Raw genomic sequence first — 17,487 nt, forward strand, 5'->3', positions numbered from 1 at the left:
ACCTACAGGAACTATAAAGTAGATGGGGAATATTGGCTTCTTCAGACTTTGCCCCCATGAAAATGTATTGTTTGTATATGAGAAACTGAATATACTTGGGCTGGGGGAATACTCATGAAGAGTTCACTATTAGAGTAGCTATGTTAATATAAGAGGAAATGGTTGTGCTTACTAAGGCCATTTCTAGTTAACAGTGTGTGAAATTTAATTTAAAGTCATATGTTTAGTTTGTTGTATGCACTATGTGGTCAGTTAAAAAAATGTCTTAAGGCACAACAGATTTAAGTTGGTTTTGTATCAGCATAGTTTTCCAATCCTCCATCATTATCAAATTATTTCCCCTGATCTTCAAGGGGAAATGGCCCTGCACCCAGTGGTAAACACAGTTTAGCACTCTACTTTGAAGGGTTGGGGAGGGGGCACTATGGGTGAGGTGCAGAAATAACTCACCACTTTAGTTCATGGCATTAGGCATTTTTGAATAATAGCCAAAGGGTTCTTGTCAGTTTCAGGAATTTACTGAGTACATACTTTCACTTTTCAGAAGTGGGCCTGGAATCAAACTGCTAATAGAATGAGCTCGCAAGTCCATTTCATAGAGCACAGAAATGGCTTTAAGGACTCTTTTTAGAATTTCCACACACTAGGAATGTTCAAAAGACTAAAAACAGAAAACTAAAATCTGGAGCCAAGCAACCGTGATGAGAAAATGACCACTTAAAGATTGCCAGCAAAAAAAGAGAGGCATGCTGCCCAGCAGTGTGGCTACCAAAAGCCACTTTCCTTTCATGGAAAGTCAGGCTCTTCTTTTTGTTTAGGTTGTGACCTTGGACACATCACTCAATCTCTCACAAAGTGACTTATCTTAAATCTGCAGCAAGCCTAATGGCACCACGTACTTCTGTTAGACAATGAGTATTTAATGCAGTTACATTTATAATAGCGAAACAAATATTACATTTATTCCTGTTTGTTTGCTTAATTTTTGTCTCCTTTTCTAGATGTTAAATTCTTCTATGTCAGGGACCTGCCCATCCTTGGATGCCCAGTGCTAATCATGTGCCTGGTACACAGTAGGCATTCAACAATGATTTATTCGGTAACTGACAGAATAAACAAAATCGCCTTTCATTGGAGAATTGTGAAAAGCAACTGAAACAATTCATGTAGAATGTTTAGCTCTGTGATGCACAGAGTAAGTCTTCAATGCATGTGAGATACCATTATTGCAGATGTTATTATTTTTATTATTATTGGTATTGGGATAAATAAATGTCTGCTGAATAAATTGATAAATGCCAGGATGAAGCTCACCAGTCTCCTCTCATTTGGGGAGCACTGGAACTACGTTTTACTAGTTCACCCTATAGTGGTCAGGCCTATGGAAACCTCTAAGATCTGGCTTCTCAGTCAAATGGCAATGCACTAATTTAAAACATAAGATATATTTCTCTAGGAGTTAGAACTTCCTGATATCAACGTACCTGGAACACAACTAATAGTCAGCAGGTTGCTCTAAGCTCTGAATCAGAACAAAGGGCATCGTCCCTATGGTCTTGTGGCATATTTTATACAAGGCTGGAGACTTCTCTTAATTCCCCTATTTTATGTACTTTTCTGGTAGTCGAAAAGTTTTAATCCACCAAAAACAAGTTCTCTCTTTCTTTCCATCTTTAGAGGGTGTCATAGCTTCCAGACTGCTAAGACAAGTACCATACAATGGGTTGGCTTAACAGTAATTTATTGGTTCACAGGTTTGAAGCTAAGGGAGGTACAAAATCACTATAACATCAAGGCAATGTGTTCTCCTTGAAGATTTTGGCATTCTGGAGCTGGCTGCTGGAAGTCTCTGAGCCCTTGACTTTTCTGTCACATGGCAAGGAGCATGGAACACTCCTCTCCTTTCTCTTCTGGGTTCTGCTGACTTCCAGCTTCTCCTCTTCCCTGGCAGCTTTCTCTCTATAGTCTTCTCTATCAGGAGTCTGATAAGAGGATTAAAACCTGTCCTGATTCTGTTGGAAACAGAATAACATCTTCAAAGGGTCCCATTTACAAGGAGTTCACATGAGAATGGGTTCAGATTAAGAACATATTTTTCTGGAGCACATAATTCAACCTACCATGAGCATTAAAGATAAATACTGACAGATCTATCCTATCTAAATCTAATATAATTTTTAATTTTTCCTGAAACACATCTCCAAATAAGTCTCGTAAGTGATTTTTCCAAAGAAATACAGACTATAACAGAACCAAGACTGGACTTTAGTTTCCTAACTTCATGTCCACTGTCCTTCCAGTTCACTATTCTGCTTCATATAATATTGGGCAGGTGAAAATGGCCCCAAAGCTGTTCATGTCCTAATGGCTGGAAACAGTAAATTTTCCTCTATTTGGGAAAGGTGCCTATGCAGCTGTCATTAAGTTAAAGCTCTTGAAATGGGGAGATTACCTTGCCTGGATTATCAGTGTGAGCCCTAAATGCAAACACATGTATCATCATAAGAGGTACTCAGAGGTAGAGCACACACACACAGAGAAGAGGCTGTCAAGAGCAGTGAGAGATGTGAAGATGCCTTAAAGATTGGAGTGATGTGGCCATAAGCCAAGGAATGCTGGCAGCTACCAGAGTTGGATGAAGCAAGTAACAGATTCTCCTTGAGAATATCCAGAGTGAGCACAACCCTGCCAATACCTTAATTTTGGCTCAGTGATAGTGATTTCAGACTTCTGGCCTCCAGAACCATGAGGGAATCCATTTCTGCTGTTTTAAGTGACAAGGTTTATCGTAATTTATCAAAGCAGCTACAGGAAAATAATACATCTATGAAAATAGAAGTCACATTTTCCTATTTTAGAAAATGTGGGCATACAATATGCAAACAAAGCAAAATATTTCATATACATATCCAGGAAGTTTTGTACCACCATTAGATTAAAATAGCCTTTTACAATGTAATGTTTCAGAGTTAACTGGACTATAGTTATTCTGCATTTTACATATATTTAGAAGGGATTCTTGCTATGCTTTAAAATTTTAGATGCCTTTACAAGACTCTCTTGCTTATAAACAACACGTAAATAATCATTTGTTATTTTTGCAAAGAACTAATCTCATGCTGTTATGTTGATTTTATTAGCTTCAATTTCAGAGGATGTTTTTTTGTTGTTGTTGTTTTTGTTTTTGTTTTTTTACTTTCTCCAAAATTTGGACATGCTCCCTTTGGGAGGACTTCAAATCTCCTCCCCCTGACAATCTACATAGCAACAGTCTCTCATCACTTTCTCCATGCATGGATTTAAACCACTGCATGATCTTGACTTGTACATAATTGCTTGTATTTTTTGGCCTTATATAAAATACCTCTAGCAACTAAAAGAATAAAATATTTAGGAATAAATTTAACAAGATTGTAAAGAATATATACACTTAAAACTACAAAATACTGCTGAAAGAAATAAAAGAATACCCAAATAAGTGGAAAGATATCCCATATTCATAGATTGGAAGACAACATTGTTAAGATGTCAATACTACCCAAAGCAATTTACAGATTTAACACAATCCCACTCAAAACTCCAAAAGCATTATTTGCATTAATGGAAATGCCAGTTATCAAATTCATATAGAATGTGCCCCAAATATCCAAAAAATCTTGAAAAAGAGGGACAAAGTTAGAGGATTCCACTTCTCAATTTCAAAACTAATTACAAAACTACAGTAATCAAAACAGCATAGTACTGGAACAAGGATAGACATATAGACCACTGGAATAGAACTAGAGTTCAGAATTAAACCGACACATGTGGGCAATCAATTTACAACAAGACTGCCAAGTCTATGGAATGTGGAGAGAATAGTTTCTTTAACAAATGATCCTTGGAAAACTAGTTATCCACATAAAAAAGAATGAAAGTGGACCCTTGCCTCCCATCATATACAAAACAAACTCAAACTGGATCAACAAGGGTGGTGCAATGGTGCCTCAATGACAGAATTCTCACCTGCCATGCCAGAGACCCGGGTTCAATTCACAGTGCCTGCCCATGCAAAACAAAAAATTAAACGGATCAACAATCTAAATATAAGAGTAAACAATAAAACTTTTAGAAGAAACATAGGGATATATCTTGGAAACTTGAATAAGCAATGGATTCTTCAATTATATCTGCCAAATACATGGCTCAAAAGAAAAAACAGATAAATGGGACTTCATCAAAACTAAAATCCTTCATGCACAAAGGACTTAATCAGGGAAGTGAAAAGACAACCCACAAGATAGGAAAAATATTTGGAAACAATTTTTCCAATAAAATAAGGGTTTAATATCCAGAATATATAAAGAACTACTACTCAACAACTGCAAACAAAACAAACAAGTAAAATCCAACTCAATTAAAAAAGGGCAAAGGACCTGAAGAGTCATTTCTCCAAAGAAGATATACAAATGGCCAATTACTATTGAAAAGTTGCTCAACATCATTAGCATTAGAGAAATGTAAATCAGAAACAATGAGATATCACTTAACACCAAAAAAAAATGACTATTTAAAAAGACAGGAAACAACTGTTAGATGAGGAAAAATATGAACTGTTGTACTTATTAGTGGAAATGTAAAATGGTACTGTCACTGTGGAAAGCAGAGGTGTTTGTGATCATTTGTAAGTCACATATTTCAGGCATTAGCTTCCATTGCAAGTTTTCCTCTCCGGAATTTTGATTTGCATGAGTGTGCTTATCAGAAGTAACCCATAGAGTAAACACAGAGAACAAAGTTACTGTAACTTATACAATTAACTCACTGATGAAAAAATTAAATATTGTGGAGATGCTTATATAATCATCTGTTAGATGTTTAATCAGAGGACTCAATATAGAAAAATCTGGCATCCACCACTGAAGTAGCAAGAAAATATTCCCAAGGAACAGGGAAGGAAATGAAAGTAATGCTCTTTTAAAGAACAGTGACATCTATTAAGTTGAGTCATAGGAAATTGCCTCTTTTGTAGGTCAGAAAATGGTAAAATGTTCATGGCTCACCCTGGTCCAACTAATAGTTTGCTTGGAAATGATTTGTCTTGGGTGGTACAAAATCGATTCTACTCGAACGTATGCCATGGACACTTGAGCTCTTATGGTATTGTCCTTTTGAACGAATTCAGCCTTCATAAGCCTAACAGTTGTTCTTACAGATTTTCTCAATACTTAGAGACAAACATGGAGGATTATTTAACTTATCCCAAAAGATGAGCTTTCCTGTTTTCAAAATGGCTGACTTTCCATATGGAAGAAGTTGAAGCTCAAAAATGATCAGTTAAAAAAAAAAAAAAAAAGATCGATAGCCCATCAGAACAGAAAATTAATGGGACTCATATACTACACCAACCCCATAGCTGGCCAACACCAGGGGAGAAAAAATCTTTGCCTATTTCTTATATCAGGCTCATTTTCAGTCTCTGTGGAACTCAAATGAAGAAAGCACCACATACCTAAAGAAGGAAGTCTTCCTAAGAAAGTAATTATTTTAAACATTAACTATGTTGAAACAAAATCCCTCCATTCAGGCGGGGCGTTCTTTGCCCTACCTGGAGAGATAAGAGTTCATTTATCTGAGTTGATTTATAAAAGGGTTGTAATCACACTAGAGTAAGGATGGCATCAAGTTTATCCTTGATGTCAGGGTGAGTCAGAGCCCCACTAGGAATCCAATGGTACCATCAAATTGGGTAACTGGAGGGAAGATTACTAATAAATAAAAAAGTGGGGGCAGGGTGTAGAGTTCCCACCAGGGATAGTGGTATACTGTGGGGTTAATAGTGGCCAGGGCACTGTCTACACACCTAGGCCTAAAAGAGTAAGGAAAGAAATGGTTACCAGAGGCCAGAGAAAGAGAGCAAGCAAGCACGGGGTAGAAAAGCCAGACAGGAACGATGACAACTCCATTGGAAAGGAACATGGGGAAGAAAAATTTCAAATTACTCTTTCCTCCCCCCAGTCTCCAGCTGGTTTCCTCCTTGGCTGAACCCGGTCGTTAGCCAGAGAGCATGAACCCTGGTTAATGCCATCCCTAAAGGCCAGCCTCCTGGCACACTGGGCAGAGGGGAGACGGTGGAGAGTGGATCTGGGGGTGCAAAAGGAATTATCCAGAAGAGTTGCCCACTCATAGCCCAATCAGGACATAGCTCTGAATCCTGTGGGCAATATGTGGTTGCTATCTATGCATTAAAACAAATCAATTTCGTGTTCTTATTAGAAATGGTAGGCAGGTATAGAAGACAGAAGGGGAGAGAAGGAGACTAGTATTTATTGCATGTCTATTAATAACATCCCAGACACCGTTCTGGGTGATTTGCATATGTCATCACAGTTACTTCTCACAAGGGCACTATGTGGTAGATGTATTAACATTCTAGAGATAAAAATTTTAAGGATAAAATGTTAAATGGCACATAGCTATTAGGTGGCTGAGCTGGGAGTCACATCTGGTCTAACTGAATTCAAATTCTCTGCTGATTTTACTAGTACATGTAATGTGTCCATGCCCGGTATATTATCTGAGAGCTAAAGGTTTATATGTGTGAATATGCTATAAATACATATATATATATATATATATCAATGCCAAAAAAAAAGCAATTCAGGTCTCTCTTGCCATATTTGTTTCAGCCTATATGTTCTCAGTACACACTGGTATAATATTTTCCCAAACGTACAGACCTTAGACATCTCAGATTGTTTTGCATTTTGTGCCTACTGCTTAGCATGTCCTTTCTCACCTCCCCACTCACAACTATTTTCATTAAAGTCTTCATATCCTTTTTATCCCCACACAGATATTATATTTTTTGAAAAACCATCACTGATTCCTACATTTCTCAGAATTAATGGCTTCTCAACTTTGTTCTCCTAATACCTCAACTAGAGATTTAGAACACATATTACCATTAGCATTTTATGGTAGAGAATTATGTGTATTTCTCCTTTGTTTCTCCTTCCTTAGCTCATGGAGTGGACATTTATGGGGTTTACCTTCTCAGTATCTATTCCCCCTTCTTTGGGTGTCAGCATTCCAAGTTTCCTTGGGAGAGCTACCCCTCCACCACTCTTAATCCATATGTTGGTAGAAGCCACCCTTACTCTAATTCCAGGATAGGGGATGTGACTCAGGCTTGACCAATCAGAGTACCACTTCCTCCTGGACTAGGTGACTGGCTTAGTAAGGGTCCATGACCCAATCATGGAATTAGTCTTCCTGGACATTTGCTGGAATTAGCAATAGAAAAGAGTTTTGTGGAGACAGAGGAGGAAAGACAATTTGAACCAGACAATACAATGTCTGGAGCCTGTGGAGCTCACCATCCATGTAGGACCTGTATAGAAGTGATGCAGACACAGAGGAAGCAGAGCAAAGAGATAAGAAGATGGCATTTTGCTTGAATAACTTGGTTTAGCCAGTACTACCCCAGATTTTCTAAGTACCTGAACTGATATATTTCAGTTTTCAGTTACTTGCAACCAAAAAATACTAACTTTAACCACTTAACAGAGCATCCAGTATATTGGAAATGCTCAGAAAACATAAATTGAACTAATTAAATGGAATTCCTGCAAACTAGCATTTCCTACCTTACAAGGTCTTAAAAATCAAGTAGAAGATCAGATTTCACACTCTTCTATTTGGTTTTAAGACAGTACTTGAAATGTGTTTGCTAAGGACAGGCAGAACTGTATGTTCTTCTCTAGCACATTACACAATCAGAAGGAAGATGCATTGTGGTTGAATGATGCATGAAGCATCAAGGGCCAAGCCTGATGTTTCCAAGGTGTTGAGAACTTATGATGAGCCTGCTGATTTTTTTCAACCCATCTGCTAAGCTTCTCCTGTGGATCAGCTGGCAATTTCTGTGTGGAGAAAATATTTGGAATACTAAACTCTTCAGGAAAAATAAGATTGGAAAATTATTTGGCCATAAAAAGGGATGAAGTTCTGGTACCTGTGACACTATGGATGAGCCTTGAAAACATCATATTGAATGAAATAAGCCAGATGACAAAAGGACAGATATTTTATGATTTCCCAGACATGAAATAATTAGAATAAGCAAGTTCATAGGATCAGAAACTAAAATACACGATGCTGAAGGCTGGGGTAAGGGCAAGAAATTTAATGCTTAAATGAGACAGAGTTTCTGTTTGAGTTGATGGAAACATTTTGGTAATAGATGGTGTTAATGGGAGCACAACATTGTGAATGTAATTAACAGCACTGAATTAGATTTTTGAATGTGGTTGAAAGAGGAAATTTTATGTTATATATGTTACTAGAATAAAACTTTTTAAAAAACACACCTAGGGCTCTCCAACACAAAAAGCAAACCCTACTGTAACCTATGGACTATAATTAATAGTACAATTTTAAAAATGTTCTTTCATGACACGTAACAAATGTACCACACCAATGGAAGGTGTTAATAGTGTGTGACGGTTGGGTTCATGTGTCAATTTGGTCAGGTGATGGTGCCCAGTTGTCTGGTCAAGCATGAGCACATTGGTTGCATCGATGGCTGATTACACCTGCAGTCGGCTAAAGGGAGTGTCTTCTGCAGTGAGTGACACTTAATCTAATGACCTGGACGTTTTTGAAGGAGAATTCAGAAGAGAGAATCTCTTTTATGCTTCAGCCAGCCAGCCCCTCCTGGGGAGTTTGTTGAGGACCGTCAGTCCTGCCTTACAGATTTTGGACTCTTCCATCCCTACAGTTGCATGAGACACTTGTAAAAATCTAATAAATCTTATATTAGATAGAAACCTAATATAGATGTCTATATTACAGATATCTCCTGTTGATTCTGTTTCCCTGGTGGTGTATGGTATATGGATGGTATATGGTATAATGCTGGTGGTATATGCGAACTCTATATTTCAGGTATGATTGTTCTGAAAACCTGCAATTTATCTAAAAACCAAAAAAATACAAAACCTTGTCCTAAACAAAAAATATATGAGAAACCATGGGTTCTGATATACTAGTTATGTTTTTTTTCCTAATACACATTAAAACATATACAGAAAAAAAATGAGTGGAATTTTCCTTTCTAGTGTCCTATTATTGTCCCTTATCCAGACTCATCTGCCTCGGGGTGTTCTCTTCCTATAATAGTAGACAATTCTGGGGGTGACTGAAGAATTCACAGTCATTCCCTTAGTTTTCAACCCAAGCTAAATCAATGGGCTGGGAGAGGGAATTTCACAATTAACTAGTCCGGGAGTAGGTCCTCAACTGAACTAGGTCAATCTTTCTCAGGAATCTGTAATTGAAGCACACAGAGAGAGACTAGAACTGATTCAGTCTTTCCATGTGCTTAAAACTGCACCACGTGGCCTTGGGAGCTGTGGGTGGCCATCTTTCGCCCATCATGTGGAATGAGGAATAGGAAATGTGAATCTATGAGGCAAAAGCAGATGTGCAGACAGAAGCAGAGTGGAGATGGAGAGTGTATTCCCTGGTTCCTGCCGTTCCTCCAATTCCTGCCATCCCCTATGCTAGTCTTTTCTGAGCCCTTCCCGCATTCCTACACAAGACCTCTGCATCATTATACTACATCCTCATTTTTTATTTAGTGTACCCAAGCTGATGTCTGTTCCAGGCAAACAAAAAGGATTCTTATGGGGGATTACCTAGAAGAAAAGAAATAGTCAAGCAGAGAGAAAAACAAAACAAAAATCAAGAAGGCTTGGCAACAGTCAAACCAAAATCATTATAGAGACGTCACTCAGCTCTGAGAAGAGAAAAATAAAGCATCTCCATCGGCCAGCTGTGCAGAACTGAAATAGCATGGACCTTGTCCATGGATTCAACATAGCTGCTGAAAGTGAATTCCTTCCTCCCAGTCTTCAGCCTGCAGCTGAGCCATGAAATGTACTCCCAGTTAAAAATTCCTTTCCAAGTCTTAGCCCATGACTTCATACAATTGTCTGCGTACAAGAGTAATTCTCAAGCTGAGAGATGTCATGTTTGTCTCATCCCTGACAAGTGTTCAGATGGTCCATTAAATAAATGCCCCTTAGAAGCATGGGGCACATCTGGTGGTTTGACAGCCTGCCCTGCCTCTATCTGGTTGGAAATCCCCAGTTTGGCTCATTACAGAGAAATAGTCACGTCCATTGAGATACATTCATGTATTTTATTCTGCAGTTGCTTATTGGCAGTAGATAAAGCTAAAGAGATGTTAGGTTAAGAGATCTGTGTTTCCTGCTTGTCTTTGTTTTGAAAATATACAGAGCATAATGTGGACATGCAACATTTTTTTAAGCTTCTGGCCAATTTTCCCCAACACACAAATTGATTGGCATCCTCATTGAAAAAAAATGTATCCCTACTCCATTTTTCATATCTGCTTGCTTAGCAGTGGGTTACTGAAAACAAAGGAAAGCATGCCCCCTTTAATTCTTAAAAAAAATGAGATGACCTTTCCCTTACTTTAATTGTAAGGTGATTATCCTCCTTATTCAACATCCTTTTGAAATATCCGGACAAAAGTGCAAACATCATGTTAATGAAATCTACAGATGATACTAAATTGGGAAATGCTGTTTTCATTATTAAAGGTGACAGATCAGGCAGCCAAGCCCAACAACAGAGTAAGTGAGAGGGGAAGGATGCAGTAGAGAAAGTTAAATTTTCGAGAGAGGCAAAAAGAGCTAGAGAAAATTCAAATGGATCTAAAACCCAGATGTGGCATGAGGGATGGGCAGGTGAACCTTGAAATCTTGTCAATGTGGCCATGCAGAGGAGAGCCAACCATAGTTCCAGGTACACTGGGGAATGAGAGCTGGGATATTTTTAGTTCCACAAGTAGAGGCATTGTGTCTCAGAACAGATACTCTTTTCTTCCAAAACTTTAATAAGACCGCACCTGGCATGGGGTGTTTAGTTCTGGAATGGTACCAGCATGACGGACACTTAAAACAAAAAACACGTTAAAATTTCAGGCTTCCTCAAGACAGTAATGCAGCCAGCTTTGTTTTGCAGCAATTACTAACAAGATGTTAGCTGCTTTTATTGATTTGGATCAACTCGAGCATTTCTGAGAGAATTCTGGATGCCTGGCACACATCCCACACTTAACATAATCAAACCAAGCTTCTGATTCCCTCTCTGCTCCCCTCACCCAAATCTGCCCCTTCCTCAGTCTTTTTCATCTCATACGATGGCAGTTCCACCCTTCCAGTTACTCAGGCAATACAGCCATCCTAGATAGACTCTGTTCTTTCTCTCAAGCCAAGCATCCGATACATAAGAAAATCCTGCTGGCTCCACCTTGAAAACAGAACCATAATCTGATCACGTTCTCCCACTTCCATTGCCACCACCCTGCTAAGCCACCAGGACCTCTCACTAGGTTATTGCAGTACCTTCCAAGCAGGTCTGTCTGCTTCCGTTAAAATAAAGTTCAGTTCATCTCACTTCTCTTCTCCCAGCTCACCAAACGCTTCCCAAATCAGGGGTAAAGGCCAATAAGACTGGGGTCTGGCACTCCCTAATACTGACCATATCTTCTTCTAATCCTGTCTTGCTCACTCAACTCAGAACACTGGCCTCCTTGCTGTTCCTGTAGCACACTAGGCAGACTCCTGTTATGCCTCTGTACCTGCCCTTCCCTGTGTCTGGAATTCTCTTGCCCAGATATCTACATGGTTCCCTTTTTCAGGTCTTTATTCCAAAATCACATGACCATCCTATTGCAAGTTGCAAGTCACAGCTGTACCACATGCTCTCTCCCCTGCCCCTGCTTTCTTTCTTCATTGCATTTATCATCTAACTACAACACATTTAACTTGTTCATTGTTTGTCTGATATGGCCATACATACCCAGAACATTGTTCCCAACATTTGGTTTTGTCTGTTTGATTCCCACACCTAGAAGAGTGTCAATCACACAGAAGGCGCTCTATCAATATTTGTTAAAAACCGGAATGAAACTTCACGCTCGTTGGCGATGCTAACTTTCATAATCAAAATATTTGATCAGGGTTAGTAGAGTCTAAAAAAAAAATCTAAGTTCAAATCCAAACAGCACTTCTGCATCTATGCCAGAGCTAGGGACTATTTCAGTAAATTCTTTTGTCTATACGATGCATGTAACCTCCACTTAGAGGCTAAATAGCATTGTTTTCTAAGCTGGCATTTGCTTCCAGTTGCAATCACGTCTTTATCTTCTGAAATGCTACTGATTTATGTGAATATGTTTGTCAGAGGTTGTCATTCACTATATGCAGCACACTAGGCAGATTCCTGTTATTCCACATTTACTTCACTAATAAAATAATAACTATTTTGCTGAGACAACAACAGCTTAACTTACCATGACTTTGTGGCATTAGATGTCAACACAATAAAAAAAAAGAGAAATAGCATTTAATATTATTATGAAAATAGTTTTGTCCACATAGTCCCCTGAAAAGATCTTAGGCACAATGAGGGATCCACTGCCCAAACTTTGAGAACTGTTGCACTGTGCTAAATGACTGCTCAAACCCATGCATGAACTCTAACAAATTGTGCCACTTTAATTTCTTTGAGTTTATTTCCTCACCTATAAAATGCAGAACTTAATAAATAACTGTGATCTCGCAAAGTTATTTTGAAATTTCAAGATCATCATATTGTGAGCACCTGAAAAAGTAGCAGGGACCCAGTAGGTATTTTAAACATGAACTTTGTCCAAGTCCAGAGCAAGTTCTTGGCAAAGCTGACTCCTGAGCTTTCCCTGCCATATCGCACCAGCAGGAGCTGAAAAGATCCCAGTGTGGCTGCTGTTACAGCAAGGAGCAAAATAGCTGATTCAGTTAGTGCAATTGGTTCAATGGTCTCTCTGGTTAATGTTCTGGGCAATGAATGGAAGCAGTTAACTGGAGTCATTACGAATATATATGACCAACGTTTGGGTCATGAATTTGCATGTACCAGCTGTGTGACTATGTGGAAGTTACATCTCTGAGCTTCAGGTCTCTGTAGTGTAAAATTGGGTAATCCCAGCACCTCTCTTAGGACATTGCTTTGCTATTAAATGAGGTAATGCACAGAAATATGCTTAGTGAAGGACCAGTCCAAACTAAGTGCTTGATAGCTGTTATCTGCTGCTTTTGTAAGAATGACTATTATCATCTTTATATTCCAGCTCAGTATCACTTTCTCAGGGCAGTCTTTTCTCACCCTCTAAGGAAGACCCCCCTTTTAAGACCTTCCTGGCCCTGTACTTGATAGCACTACCACAACTGCAATATTTCAGTATGTGTTGTTTGATTAGTCTTTGTCATGCACGCTAGGCTTGAAGCTTAGATAGACAGGGATGGGGTCTGTTTTGCTGACGATTTTATCTCCAATGCCTGGCACAATACCTAGCATGGAGCATACTTCTTGAATGGGTGAATGAATGAATGAATTTAAGTTGGACAAAGCATGGGATTACCACATTATGTAATGTTTCTGAGCTTCTCCCTCCCCTTGTTAGTGTGGCCTCTTAGGCCAGTAATGTCAGTCTAACCTGGAACTGGCCAGAAATAGAGAATCTCAGCCCTCACCAAGACCAGCAAAATAAGGATCTGAAGTTTAAAGAGATTCTCAGGTGATAACGGTCCAGAAGCACTGACATCTGCTTACCTTTCACCAATCACTATCAGAGGCAGACACAGAGAAAAGAGACGAGAAAGAAAAGAGTAAAGAAAGAAAGGAAAAGAGAAGAAAACATGATCACTAAATGTCCTGGGTGAAACAGCCGTTCTTCACACAATTTCAGGTCCCGTTACCTTCCCAATACAAGCATTGTTAGAAATATTACTGTTCTAGAAACCAGCTGCATTTTTTTCCCAGACCCAGCCAGGCTGCTATTATTTCCTATTCACATATGATTTTTTTTGCAGAAGAAGATTTGGGCTCAGTTGAATAATTTAGTTCGGGGACTTTACATTCTAAATTATTCTCTGGAGGAGACAGAAACACCATCTGTGCCCACTCCTGAGAAAACAGCCCCAAACCATGAAATAAGAGTTGCAAAATTTGAATGCCTACTTGTCCACCACAGCCTCAGATAAGAGGGGGAAAACACACATCAAAACCCCGTCTCCTATAATAGCACCAAACCAATCCCATTCAACATCCCAAAGATATTATAAAAATGTGTGGTGCCCAGTTGAACCCTGGAAAAAATTACAGCCTAACTTTTCAATGAAAAGGGTATTATTTTTAGAACTTTTGCCCATTTCTGCATGGCAAAGCACACCCATCATTCGATAATAATATACAACAACTCCAAGAGATTCAATGAATGACTCATTTTCCTGTGTTTTCAATCTCAATCTCATTTTGTGGGACCCAATTGTGAAGTTCCCTTTCGGCAATGTCCTCTGTTCCCAAGAGAAGAAATGGTCCTGGCCAGAAGCAAAGTACATCTCCCATCTCCTTTGACTGGGCACTTCACTTGCCAGGCCAGAGCTCTGACCCGGTAAAATATGAGCTGTAGGGCTGATGATTATCAAATGGCATTTTGAATTTGCTGTTGCATGTTCTCCCATAGCTTCCTACTTGCCTGGGGCTCTCCTCTCTCAGATTCCATCTCTTCCCTCTTCTACAGATATAAGAATAACCTGCCCTAGAGAAATAAAGAAGCTTCTAATTTAGCTTCCAGAGAATCAGCCTCTGAAGTGGGTCTGCCCTTGTGGACAGAGCCCCTGCATGCTCCCCCCTCTCCTACTTTTCATTTGGGTTCCCCAGGGTCGCTGGCACAGATTCAAATTGAGAAGGGTATGGCTGGAGTTAGTGTACAAGATAGAGACTCAAGCTGGAACTATTTCAGGTACCCTGAGAATCTAGTTTAACCAAACGAGCCAACCATAATTTCCCCCTCCCATGGACTACCAAATATAACAAGATTGGTTCATTGGAAGAAAGGCAGTTACCAGCCCAGCCCTGTGTAATGTAAGGAAATTGGCCTTTGGAATTATAAAAACAGAATTTCAATCCTGGCTTGGACACATTGCATTTAATTGTCTAAGCCTCATTTTCTCCATTCTAAAAAGGTATATAATATCCCATCCTGGGATTTTTATGGGGATTCATGGTGCTTTTTGTTACTCTCAACAAGTGTTAGTTGCCCTTTGCCTTTTTCACCTCCCTGCTGAGTTTATCATGCTATATTTTCCTTGACCCTGAAAATGCTTATGGAACAAGCAAAGAAATGAGAAGGAGGAGGTATCAGGAAAAAAGGAGGAAAGAAAAAGAAGTGGTGGTTAGTACTTATCTCCAAATGTGACTTAAAGAAAACTTGGTGTCAAAATAGCTGTAGTTCTTAAAGTAGTGATTACAAAGGAATTGTTTTTACAAAGACCACCATAGGCTGATTTGTTATTTAAAATTTTTCCAAACTCTCTCTCTTTTGCCGTCCAGACACCTCACTACTGGTGCTAACCACAGCTCAGGAGGAAGATTCATGTAGCTCTTAGTCAAGGCTTTGAGCCTTGCCCTGTTTCCACTAGAACCCTGTCCTAACAAACTACCTCCTCGCGGTCATACTTGACTGTTTTATCAGAGAAACTATGTTGACAAGACCTAAACCTCTCGAGAGACTGATGGGAAGTCAGGGAAAAGGAGTCTTCAGCCATGGAGTTGTTGGTGCCAGAACATTAAAGAAAATTTATTAATTATAGCAAAGAGAGGAGATCTGCCTCAAAATGTTTGTTGGGCCTTGCTTCCCTAGAGAATGGTATCTCAGGAGCTAAGTCTAGACTGACATGAAGGGAATTCTGCAGTCCTTTGGGACGATGTTGATGGAGGGAGTTGGTTTGCCCAGAGTGAGGGCATGAAGAGTGATGGGGATAGCCTGGAGAGGCTGAATTAAACATTAAGGGTGGTTCAGCGGCTATGAGCACCACTTATTGATCACTTATTGATGCTTGCTGATTTAGGCATTATTCTTTTCCAGAAGTTCCTACTCACCTTGACTTTAACACTAAACATTTCTGTAGACCCTTCAGTTCTAGTCTCATCACACCACCACAAGCAGTCTCACCATACTTCTATTTTACAAAATTTGGCAAGATGTTTACATTGACTTTACTCATCGTGAGCCTTGGCTCATTTTCTCTGTAACTCTTCTGACAGTGGTTAGAAGCCACTAGCTTCTACTAATGGCTGTACATTGTGATCACCTGGGGAGGTTAAAAAAAACAAAAACTCCTGATGGCCAACGCTGTACTTCCTATCAGTTGAATGTGAATCTTTTCAGGAGAGAAATGGAAACCAGGAATTGTTTAAAGCGCCCCAGGGGATTCTAATGGGCAAGTCCTGGGATTGCAAATTCATCAGTTTTGTGTGAGACCCAAGGATGTGCATTTCTAATGAGTTCTCAGGTGCTGCTCATGCTTCTTGTCTGGGAATCACACCTGGAGAGGCCCCAGGTCTACTTAAGATCAGCTAGAAACTCCGGCAGCCTTGGGTAGGTGTGAGCAGCATGCCAAAGTCAGCAAGACTTGCATCACAAGAAAATTCCCCGAAGAGGTGAGGATTTTTTTTTTCTTTTCTTTTCCTGCAAGGGGCAGTAGTTAAATTTTGCTGTTGGTTTTGGGAACAATTCATACTACAGCTGTCCAGTGGGAGGAAACAGGGAAACCACAACTTGAGACCAAAATGAAGGAACCTGAGATTTTATTGCATTTCTGCCTCATCAGTGCCTCTGGAGGGCCTGAGGCTAGAGGAGGTGACACACACTAGCTCTTTTGTTGTGCCAGTGAGTTTTAGTGTCCAATTCTCAGGAAAGATGACATTTTTCACAGCTCTTCCTCCTCTTTGGCCCTGTGTCTGCAGACCACAGGTAAGCTCCCATGTTTATCACCAAGATGATTTGTTGACTGCCACCAGCCATGGGGGTGAGGAAATATATCTGGAATGCTCCTGCATGCAGAACATTCAGAGGATGCTAAAATTTCAGGCTAAGTTGGAGCTGGGGCACATAATATCCTTATGAAATGCTTCCTTCCCAAACCACTGCCCCCATCCCACCTCCTAATTCAATTATCATGCTTTGTTCCTCTCGTTTTCCAGGATGGAAAACCCCAGGTTGCATCTGCCAATACTCTGCATCCCCTTCAATAGTGTGGCAATTCTGAAAGGTCCACCTCCAGTGATAGATTCTCTCACTCTCTCAACCTCCCACCCACCCTAGGACAGGCACCAGCTAAATATCGAGGTCATATCTGAACCATTAATTGAGGAATGTGAGACACCTGGTTCCAATCTCCCCCTTTTTATGAGGTTGCCTTGTCAGCTGGTAGCCAACAGCTGGTGTATTCCATTCCTGGCCAGGGTCTTTGCAAAGCCCACCATGACTTCCAGGATTGACAGGGAGGAGTGGGAATCACCTACCAGAGGAAGAAAGGAAAAGGAAAGAAAAATCATGGTTTTTAGATTCTTTGTTCTATCTTTGTTTCC

This window comes from Tamandua tetradactyla, chromosome 15 (genome assembly GCF_023851605.1).
Source record: "Tamandua tetradactyla isolate mTamTet1 chromosome 15, mTamTet1.pri, whole genome shotgun sequence".
Taxonomy (NCBI): Eukaryota; Metazoa; Chordata; class Mammalia; order Pilosa; family Myrmecophagidae; genus Tamandua; species Tamandua tetradactyla.